The sequence below is a fragment of the Nematolebias whitei genome, chromosome 1 (assembly GCF_014905685.2).
Source record: "Nematolebias whitei isolate Nwh7 chromosome 1, NemWhi1, whole genome shotgun sequence".
Lineage (NCBI taxonomy): Eukaryota > Metazoa > Chordata > Actinopteri > Cyprinodontiformes > Rivulidae > Nematolebias > Nematolebias whitei.
Window position 1 is genome coordinate 89,885,115 of NC_056498.1, and position 12,495 is coordinate 89,897,609.

Sequence of the window (12,495 nt, forward strand, 5' to 3'; positions counted from 1 at the left end):
TACTATTTTACAAATGTTTGATAATCAAATTGTGTTAGTTCAAACAACGTTTACAGGTTGAAGAGAACTACTCATTTTTATTTTACATAAACAGTAAGTAATGATTTTTATTCCTCATTCAAAGAAGAAATCAGGGTAATATGCATTTCTTGATTTTTCTGTCTTCAATGAGCAAATTTGTAAGTGTGTTAAAGTTCAGGTTTCGGTCAACTAAAAGTTTACTGAAAAGAAATGTCATGTTTAACTTTTACAGCAGATAATAGGAGTAGAGACTCCACGAAGTCTGGTTTTCTCCAATAATCTTTCTGTCTGTTTTAAACAAACTTAATCTCTATCCTTGAATTTTCATAACACCTTACATCACAAACCACACCTCTGTTCTGGTCCATCGACCAATCAAAAAGCTCTAAAATGACCCGGAAGTCGAACCCATTTAAATGTGGCAACTTCCCGGTTCTCTCAGTGTGTTCTCGGATGCAGCTCATGGAGAAGTGTCAAAAAAGGGTCTGATCTCTGATGCAGCTCTGTCGAAGAGAGACGCGACGAGATGAAAAGAGCTTAAAGGAGTAGAGCTCTGAAGTGAGGTTCAGAGTTCTTGAATCCAGAATGCAGGGACGATTTTGGGAATTATAACTTCTGTTTGGATAACCTCGCACGACTCTCGAAGTATTTTAGCTGTTCTCAACGGAGACGCTGAAAGAGTCAAAGGAAGGACTTCACGCCGACATGATCTATCATCAACCAGGTAAAAGTTCTACTTCGACCAAGCGTACCGTGACCAAGCTGAGAACTGAAGGAGCGTGCACGTTTCTGGTCAAACAGATTAATTCCCTCACACATCTCTCTGTAAGATAAATCTCCATTTTCCATCTTTAAACTCTCCTTTCTCCTAAAATCATTACAGATATTTTAGAAATGTCTGAAGCAAAGTTCTCAATCACCGCTGTGTGATTGATGTCTGCTGTTCTGCTGAGAAGTGAGGACAATCGCCGTATTGTGCCCACTTTCTGTGAAACTAGCCATGTTATTGTTTTCATATTTTGCCAAATTTATGTAAATGTGTGATGTTAAACTTTGATTCTGCAAATAAATGACCGCATTCATTTTGATGGGTCAAAGATAAATAACGTCTCTCGTTACATTTCTGTTAAACTCAATGCACGCATGTTACACAGTCAGAAAAATGAAGAACCCGTGAAATGTATGAATATATCTGAGCATATGTCATACTACAAAGAAGTATTTGGACATCCAGATAATAAACCATTCCAATAGTCCAGTCTAGACGTGACAAATGCATGTACCAGTTTTTCCGCATTATTTTTAGATAAGATGTTTCTAATTTTAGTGAGATTACGCAGGTGGAAGAAGGCAGTTCTAGTAACGTTTTTAACAAAATGTTTTTCGTTTTACGTTTTTCAAAAATAACACCAAGATTTTTAACATTAGAGCTGGAGGACAGATTAATGTCATCTAAGGAGGGAGAACGAATGAAAAATTCATTCCTAAGGTGCTCAGGTCCAAAAACCAAAATCTCAGTTTTGTCTGTGTTCAACAGGAGAAAATTAAGGGTCATCCAGGTTTTTATGTCTTTAAGATATGCTTGTAGTCTAAGTAGCTGATTGGATTCATTGGGTTTAATGGACAAATATAATTGAGTGTCATCAGCATAACAATGGAAATTTATCCCATGCTGTTTAATAACTTTACCTAACGGAAGCATAACGAAAGTAAAGAGTATTGGCCCAAGCACTGAGCCCTGAGGAACTCCATAACTAACTTTGGTGTATGAAGAAGATTTATTATTTACATTTACAAACTGGAATCTATCAGATAGATATGATTTAAACCATTTTAGAGCATTCCTGTAATCCCAATATCATATTCAATCCTCTGTAGTAAAATATTGTGATCATCTATATCAAATGCAGCACTGAGGTCTAACAGGACCAGTATAGACACAAGTCCATTGTCTGAGGCCATGAGAATATCATTAGTGACTTTTACTAGTGCTGTTTCTGTGCTATGATACGCTCTAAACCCTGACTGAAACTCTTCAAACAGATTATTTCTTTGTAGATGTTCACGCAAGTGACCTGCAACTATTTTCTCTAGCATTTTTGAGATGAAAGTTAGTTTAGATATAGGTCTATAGTTGGCCAGATTTTCTAAATCCAGATCAGACTTCTTAAGTAAAGGTTTAATTACAGTAACTTTAAAGCGCTGTGGTACTTAACCATCCATTAAAGACAAATTAAGTAGATCCAAAATGTGGACATTAATTAGGGGAAATACCTCTTTAACCAGTCTGGTTGGGATGGGATCTAGCAGACATGTGGATGGTTTGGATGAGATTATTATTTTTGACAATTCAGAGAGCTCAACAGGACAAAAACTGTCCAAACATAAATCAGGCTCTAGTGAAATTTTTAAAGTTGTCTCATTTGACAGGGGACTAGAGATAGTAAAAGGAAGGATGGTTTGAATTTTCTCTCTAATTGAAATAATTGTATTTATAAAGAATCTCATGAAGTCATCACTACTTATAGTTGTAGGGATACTTGGTTCAACAGAAATGGGACTTTTAATTAGTCTAGCAATAGTACTAAACAGAAACCTAGGGTTATTTTTATTCTCCTCTATTAAAGATGAGTAATATAAAGTCCTAGCTTTACGGAGAGCTTTTTTATATGTTAGCAGACTATCTTTCCAATTTAAATAAAATTCTTCAACATTAGTAGAGCGCCATTTTCTCTCCTGGTTTCTAGATGCCTGCTTTAAAGCACGTAACTCAGAAATGAACCAAGGAGCCAGTTTCCTCTGATTGATTACTTTCTTTTTCAGTGGAGCAATTTTATCAAGTGAAGTTTGCATTGAAGTTGTAAGATGATCAACTAGATGATCTAAGTCACTGTTCTCTGATGCATTACTCTGCAAGACAGAGGAAAACATTGATGGAAGAGATAGTTTAAATTTGGTTACAGCATTTTCTGATAAGCACCTGCTGAGATGGAATTTACTCTCAGTGACTGTGTAGTCATTTAATGTAAACTCAAAGGTTATTAAAAAAATGGTCAGACAGAATAGGATTTTGAGGAACTATTACCAAGTCCTTAATCTCTATACCATAGGTCAGAACTAAATCAAGAGTGTGATGATAAGAATGAGTAGATGTGCGGACGTTTTGGGTAAAACCAAATGAGTCTATTAAATTATTAAAGGCTATGCTTAAGCTATCACTTTCAACATCTACATGAATATTGAAATCACCCATTATGATGATTTTATCAGTATTTAATAATAAGTCAGTTAATAATTCTGAGAATTCACAACAAAAACTGAGAGTAAGCACCTGGTGGACGACATATAACAACTAGTAAAAGTGGCTTTTCTGATTTCCATTTTGGATGAGAAAGACCGAGGGACAGTGATTCAAAAGAATCATAACTAATAACTGGTTTGGCATTAATCAATAATCCTGACTGAAAAATAGAAGCTACTCCTCCACCGCGGCCAGTTGTTCTAGGAACATGAAAATTTAAATAATTAACAGGAGTGGATTAATTTATATTAACTAAATCCTCCTGTTGTAGCCAAGTTTCTGTCAGACAGAATAAATCAATATGATGATCAGTTATCAGTTCATTAACTAACAGGAATTTAGAGGAAAAAGATCTGATGTTCAATAATCCACATTTAATGATTTTATGATTTTGCTCTGGTAAAGTAACTGTGTTTATTTTAATCAGATTTTTATGGTTTATATTTTTAGAGTTGATTTTTTTGTTTATTTAATTTCAGCCGTGGGCGAGTTGACACTGTTTCAATGCGGTGTGTGTGTGGGTAACAGAGGAGAAGCAGCAGAGAGGTGTGGAGGACTACAACTCTGCTTCCTGGACTGGACCCTGGGTTGTCAATAATTTGGGGGGTAAACAAAATCAGCCATATTTCTAGAAAGAAGAGCGGCTCCATCCAAAGTGGGATGGATGACATCTCTCCGCATCAGACCAGGTTTTCCCCAGAAAGAACTCCAGTTATCTACTGTATGTAGCCCACATCGTTGTCAGAACACCACCTGGACACCCAGCGGTTAAATGACGACATACGGCTAAACATGTCATCGCTGGTCAGGTTGGGGAGGGGGCCAGAGAAAACTACGGAGTCCAACATGGTTTTAACAAAGTCACACACCGAAGCAACATTCATTTTAGTGACCTCCGATTGGCGTAACCGGGTGTCATTACCGCCGACGTGAATAACAGTCTTACTGTATTTAGCCTTAGCCTTAGTCAGCATTTTCAGATAAGATTCTATGTCGCCCACTCTGGCCCCCGGAATGCATTTGACTATGGCCGCTGGAGTCCCTAAAGCCACGTTTTGGACTATGGAGCTGCCAATAACCAGGGTCAGCTTCTCAGCGGGTGTGTCACTGAGCGATGAAAATCGATTAGAAACATGAACGGGTCGGTAGTGAACTGGGGACTTAGCCTTAGCACTACACTTGCTCCGGACCGTCACCCAGCTGGCCTGGGGTCCCGGCTGCTCGGGGTCTGCTGGAGGACCACTAACGGGAGCTAGCCTCTGTGGTTCCGCATTGTCTAATTGGACCTGGCTAGCTACTAGTTTTTCTACAGCACGGAACCGAGCTTCCAGTTCAGACAGCCTCTCCTCCAAAGCTACCATAAGACTACATTTGTTACATGTATCATTGCCATCAGTAGAGAAACAACTGTACTAAGTGTGTTTGTGAATTAGAATGAAAAACTGTGCAAAACACAGATAAATCCAGAAAACAGAGATGACTTGAGCAAACAACTCACTTGGGTTCTGCCCCAAGGAGTTCAAGTATCTTGGGGTCTTGTTCACGAATGAGGGAAAAATAGAGTGTGAGATCGATAGGCGGATAGGCGCAGCATCCGCAGTGAAGCCGGCGCTGTACAGGTCTGTCGTGGTGAAGAGAGAGCTGAGTCAAAAGGCAAAGCTCTCAATTTACTGATCGATCTACGTTCCTACTGTTGTGGCTAGAATACCACGTCGTGTTCAAAACGGCTGAGGCGTCGCCCTTTGTATAAAAGATTTATTTGACAAAACATGGGTTACAGATATTCAGAGACAAACAATTACATTAATAAGATATATGCATATAAATGGAGCATTAAGAACGAACCGTCGCCGTGTGCGCCTCCCGGAAATGCTCGGTGGGCGTGTGTCATTTCCAGCCTTTTATCCCCGTTTGAGAAGGCTAGCTTCCTGATTGGTTCAGCTTCTGTCGCTATGGTTACGACTCTTAGCCCGCCCCCTCAAGGACGTTAACGTCTATATTTCAGATAACTTTTGGTACACCGAAATCGGCTTTTGTATAGTTTAACTTGCTATTATACTTTAGGGATACAAAATGATTCGTGTCTAAATTGTTTATACGTAATAATAACTATTAATTATTACCTACCTCATGGGTGTTAATTCAATATCTGTTGAAGGCCTGGTGATTCTGTTTTTTTTTTAAAGCAGATTCATCTTAGTTTCCTTGTCTGCGTTTAAACTGTTAACACTGTTTGTTTAATGTGATTATACCTTAGTGATACCAACTGATTAGAAATCAAGTTTATTTCTAGGAATAATTAATAACTTAATTATTATCTAACTCATGTTTGTGTTTTTATTTGGATCATTTTTATACTTTTAATTTGATTTTACTTAGTCAAACTATATTGTCTAAATTAAAGAGATGTGTTCTAGCTTTATTTATGTTCTCTAATCTGTTCTGAAAGGTTCTGAAAGGCCTGATTTGATTGCTTGTAATCTATCAAATGTGAACTTGTAAAATTATCCTTAGCTCCTGAGATTATATTTAAAGGTCAACTAGTTAGGATTAGCAAACATTTTCTATAAACATAGTTCAACCCTGGAAGAAAGACACGCACACACTTTATATGACATGACATTTGAGTGCTTGATAGGAATTATAAAAAGGTATAAAATATTAAATCCAACATTCCCTCTTTTGAACTCCCATATTCATGGGAGTTCACCCCTTTTATGGATTTGTCAATATGGAAGTGACGACCCAAACTTACTGCACTCTCCAGGGGTCCTGGACCAGACCCCTGATCCAACACCTGTGGAAAGTCCCAAACACCTAAACCTTTATACAAATACAAAAAGCGCCAACACCACTCCTAGTAAAAGATAAATAAGTAAAACTCTATTTTAAACCACCTTTAAAATACCTTGTGGCATTTTAGAATGATTAAACGTCCAATTGAATGGAGTAAAATATTTGAATAGTTAAGGTAAGTGAATTGTTAAGTTAAGTGAATTGTTAAGTTAAGTGAATAGTTAAGTTTCCAATTGAATTCACAACCCTTCTCTGGTTGATTTTTAGAATGACTGAAACGTAAGACAAGACACTCATATTAAACAGGAAAAGCCAACACCCTCAATTTAAACAGTCCTATCTAGCAGGTCTTCAGTTCTTGAGCTTGTGGTGGGAGGCCTTGTTCATCCACAAGGGTCCTTTGGTGCTCGGCGGGATTCGGCCCGCGGAGATATCTTCATGTAAAGTCCTCAGAACCTTATCAGTCTGATTAAACATTCTAAATGACGTGTGTGTATTGGGACAAAACTAAAATCAGTTTGGCGCATCTTCTGTTCTTCACGGTCAGGGCTGGTAATCTTCCGTCCTTACCCGATCCACCTGACTGACCGACTTCAGGCAGAGCTACTGCTTGCTACTGCCTTTTCCAACCAGAACAAAGGGGCAAAGAATGAGCTCCCACGAAGGTCCTGTCACCTCCTCCAGGTGTAGTGGGGAGCTGTCTTCAGATCACCCTGCATCTGGTCCAGCGATCGATTCCTCTCCTCTGCAGGGGTGCACTGGTGGGGTCGTACAGGTGCCACTCTCCTTCTGGGGACCGATGGCGTGTGATGTTCTGTCCACCACCTGGTGGGGTCTTGTCCTGTCCCTCTTTTCAGCCGGACCCAGTCCGATGTGAGTCTGTCTCCTCAGTCAGAGATTCTCCCTCCTGGTGAGAAAAGCTGGACACCAAAGCTTGCGAATTGTTAAGCACCCTGCATGGCCTTTTGATTATTTTATCTGTGGGATCCATGACCCATTTGTGGGCCTGGAAAAACTGACTGTGGTTACTTCTTTAGTGAATAAAACCTGTTTCTTAATTATTGGACACCCTGATGGTTATTATTGCTACTGATAGGTGTATTATTACACTGTAATGTTATCCTAAAACAGAATTAGTAAAACTAAAATAAAATGCTATTCTTACATGCATCTGTACACTTGAAACTGAATTGTGTTACATACTGGACTTCTCCAGGGATACCTGTGTGCTCTCGTCCCATCTGTCACCCTTCCAAGCCTTTGCCGTCAACCGGTCTACCTACAATTAAAATTAAACATACACAATACAACAACAATAACAATCCCCCACGCCGGCCCCACTCCTCCTGGAGCCTGTGGAAGTAACTTCATTAAACGCTTGCGCACACATCAAAGTACAATATACCCATAAGTTTAAAACAACTGACATATAACACTGGAGAATAAAAATGAATTAAATCTTCCCTCCCAGTACCTGTCAGTGCTAGAGAGGGAGGAAAAAGCAAGGAAGAAAAAGAGAGAGAGGAAAAATAAAAGAGAGAGAGAACGAGGAAAAAAAATGGTTAAAATCCTTTGTTCATGAAACCTTTTATTATTAGCCCAATTAAACTATAAGTCCAGTCCAGTCCAGTCAAGTCAGTTGTGTTTAAAATTATCAAACCACCCCATTTCCCCTTAACCTTTGCTCAAATCCACTTCAGGCTAGGGGCGTCCCCCTTTCTGGAATCTGTACACATTACAACAAAGAAGGAAAAAGAAAAAATATACTGTTGTTAAACCGATATATACAATATACAAGTGCAATGTCGTTTTGTAGGCTTCTGATTTATTCCACTTCTCAAATGTCAATGTGATTATCCTACATGATCCTTTAATCCCTTCAGACTTACTACTTTTTTTTTAAATTATAAAACCCTAAGAAGTTATTTTTGTGTATTTTGTAATGATCTAATCATTGTTTGAACTGTTCCCTGTTAAGAGCAGCCTTCACCTACCCCCTTTGAAACAGTTTTCTGTTTCAAATATGAAATATTACCTTCTGTAATCCACTAACACCCAGTTTGAGTATTAGTCTCAGAACTATAAAATATGGTGTAGTTTTAATCTTACCACTACTGTTATTCAACCCAGGTTTTGCAAACAAATAGCCAAATACAACACAAGCTCTCCTATAATTTAGCAAAGAGTTAGCCATTAAATAAATTTCATCTCTTGTACCAAACCAGACCAACCACATGTGCTCCTCCAAGGCAAAGACAACCATTCAGTGTTATTTTAGAAAACATTAGTGAACTTCATCCAAGTCAGGTCTCAGTCACCGGTTTCTCTTGAATGAGACTTCCTGACCTGAATAAACGGAAAGTTAAAATTAATATTCTGCTCAGGGGTGTGGAGCATTAGAGGTAATAAAACAATGTTCATCTCAGAGCAGTTGGAGAATGGTGAATCGTCTAGCACTCCCACATCAGTACGTCTGTGTCATGTTGTGTCACTTGTCTTAAAATGAGTCTATGTGAGTGATTATTATCAAAGCCAACTGTAGTTTTGATCACGACCCCAAAGCGCTTAGATGACCATCACAGACCAAATGTGGGGTTGACACCTTCGTCAGGCTGCAGTTGATGTTAGTGACCTCAGACAGATTGACCACCAGCTCGTTCTTTCAGTCTTCAGTTTGTCTCCCTCGGTCTGGAGACCAGTTCAGCTTCGTCCAGCAGTTCATCTCAGCATACAGCAAGACTTGACTGGATGTCCTCGCTGTGGACAAAGTCCAGGACCCCCTCTGGACAGTTAATTCAGTTCGCTGTTGGACTGTTAGATCTTTGAAAAGTCACTTTAATTGGCTGAAAAGTTCTTTGTTGTTGTGTCAGTGGTGCTCGACTGACAATGTCTTTGAACCATCTCATTGGTCAGTTTCACAGACCCAACTTCAGCGTCCACCTGAACACCTCTGGTATCTGATCCGGCCCCCGGCACTCGAGAGTCCTGATCAAAACTCAGATGGATGCTGTATGCATTTGAATGCTAACTTCTGTGTTTTGTGGGCCTAGTTAGACTCATCTTCCCACTCCAAAGTTCTGTCATCTCCGGCTGCAGAGAAGGAAAAATAAACCATCCAATTATTAAAATCAGATCCAACATTCATCTGTTATCCACATTAATTGTTCGTTAGCAAGTTTTACTCTGGAACCACAGCGTTTACCCCCAAAGGAGTCATTCTGGTGTCCTGGATTGTACAATAGATGTTTTAACTGCTCAATTACATAAGAGTGAGAGCTTTCATTAAACACTGCACAAACCAATTATTTACGCCTACTGCATAAAATATTCCCCTCCAAACAATGTCCTCCATCTTGTAGAATATGTGTTTTGACACATCACCTGACAGTGAAGTCCACTCCCTGGGCCACATTATCAGTCCAGACCTTGTAAATTTAGGCAGCATGTTAATATGTAATCACTTATTGTTATATAACCAATCTGCAAATCATCTCTTCTCATAACTATGCTTTCTCACTGTATCACAAACAAAACACTTTTAATACAAATCAATTAAGACTATGTATACTCTTCAAGACACCACAGAGTCCATGAACACTGCACAAAAACGTGTACATGCCCTTTGTTCACAAAGTACAACTTCTTAAACTCACCATGTACAACTCTCTGTCGTCCTTTTGCACTCCCAGGACCTGTGTGAAGTCTCAAGTCATAAAGTTAAAGTCATGCCATTTACCCACTAGAATTGTTGTTGTCCCATAAATAACCTAGTACCAGCAGCTCTTAGAAGGAAACAGCTCCTATACGCTAAACATTTCCAATATGTGACAACTCATGTGGACTGATTAATTTAACTCAAGTATTTCAATCTGAGTTTAGTTAAGGCTGATTATTTTAATCTAAGTTTTTCAATTTGAGTTTAGTTAAGGCTGATTAATTTAATCCAAGTCCTCCAATTTGAGTTTAGTTAAGGCTGATTAATTTAATCTAAGTTTTTCAATTTGAGTTCAGTTAAGACTGATTAATTTAATCTAAGTTTTTCAATTTGAGTCCGGTAAGATTTTCTTTGACCAGAATAAAATTCTATATTTTACAAGTGTCAAGGATTTTGTCTATTACTTATTTTATTCTGTTGTTTTGCAGTTGAGTTTAAAACCTGAGTTTATTGTCAATTCCAAGAAGAAAGTTAATCTAATTTGTTCAGTACCACCAAGACCACCCCTACAATATTTCTCTTCCACTCGGTCGCTTTGACATCTCAACCCTCTACCGTCTAATCTGACTCCAAGATGATTCAACCTTCTCCAGCTGACTCACTCTGACTCCATCTCCTGGTTAATTACAGCTCGTACACGTGATGTCCCCTCTGTCCTTGAGCCAAGTCTGTGGGATGAACCAACCCACAGTCCAGACTTGTCCTTGCCTTACACAACAGCACCCCCTTTGCGGTCAAGATATGGAAGCTCCACTCACACACAGACACACACAGAAAAAAGAGAAAAGTAACCCTGAGCTTCCGCCCCACACACAGCTCACTCCCCCCTTTTTTTCATTGTTACGTCTCTCCCAACGTGTCCCGGCCTTGAAGCCTTCACACGACCTAAAAAACACGGCGCAAACAAAAGTTATTACAACGTCCTAAAACTAATGCGATCCCTGATCACATGAAATTTGGTAAACTCTCTATTCTGTTCACATTTTCCCTCAAAGCTAAACTATCAATGGAGTCCAGTTTAGGCCGCAGTCAACACAGCCCGAGGAGGACACGCCCCTCAGCCCCGAGACGTTTGTGAGACGTTCGGAACCTTAATCCCGTCAGATTAAGGGTTTGATGGCCAATTCCGCTGAAAACGAGGGAAAATGTTTGGTCACCCACGTGACCCCGGCAGGCCTTCCGCCGTCCACTGGCACAAGTCCAAACACTTGCGAAAACTACCTAACCGTCAAAGAAAGCGTTTGGCGCTTAAACTTTCTGAATATCGTAACCCACCTCGTCAGAATTAACACGAATCACCGGAAGTTAGCTTAAATAAAACCATCTTTATTTTCCGGAGATGGCCGCATGCACACCAACAGAGGAATTTGAATTTAGTTATAATTTGGTTTACGGCCGAATAGCCAGAAACTCCGGACCTTAATGTCCAAACAGTTAACCAGCTTACCTGAAAGTAATGGGCCCAGTTCCTCTCTCTGTGTGTGCACCGCAAGCCACCTCAATCCAATTCAGTCTAGGCCGCGTCGCCTCGCCGCACGTCGGGTCACCATTTGTTGTGGCTAGAATACCACGTCGTGTTCAAAACGGCTGAGGCGTCGCCCTTCGTATAAAAGATTTATTTGACAAAACATGGGTTACAGATATTCAGAGACAAACAATTACATTAATAAGATATATGCATATAAATGGAGCATTAAGAATGAACCGTCGCCGTGTGCGCCTCCCGGAAATGCTCGGTGGGCGTGTGTCATTTCCAGCCTTTTATCCCCGTTTGAGAAGGCTAGCTTCCTGATTGGTTCAGCTTCTGTCGCTATGGTTACGACTCTTAGCCCGCCCCCTCAAGGACGTTAACGTCTATATTTCAGATAAGTTTTGGTACACCGAAATCGGCTTTTGTTTAGTTTAACTTGCTATTATACTTTAGGGATACAAAATGATTCGTGTCTAAATTGTTTATACGTAATAATAACTATTAATTATTACCTACCTCATGGGTGTTAATTCAATATCTGTTGAAGGCCTGGTGATTCTGTTTTTTTTTTAAGGCAGATTCATCTTAGTTTCCTTGTCTACGTTTAAACTGTTAACACTGTTTGTTTAACGTGATTATACCTTAGTGATACCAACTGATTAGAAATCAAGTTTATTTCTAGGAATAATTAATAACTTAATTATTATCCAACTCATGTTTGTGTTTTTATTTGGATCATTTTTATACTTTTAATTTGATTTTACTTAGTCAAACTATATTGTCTAAATTAAAGAGATGTGTTCTAGCTTTATTTATGTTCTCTAATCTGTTCTGAAAGGTTCTGAAAGGCCTGATTTGATTGCTTGTAATCTATCAAATGTGAACTTGTAAAATTATCCTTAGCTCCTGAGATTATATTTAAAGGTCAACTAGTTAGGATTAGCAAACATTTTCTATAAACATAGTTCAACCCTGGAAGAAAGACACGCACACACTTTATATGACATGACATTTGAGTGCTTGATAGGAATTATAAAAAGGTATAAAATATTAAATCCAACATTCCCTCTTTTGAACTCCCATATTCATGGGAGTTCACCCCTTTTATGGATTTGTCAATATGGAAGTGACGACCCAAACTTACTGCACTCTCCAGGGGTCCTGGACCAGACCCCTGATCCAACACCTGTG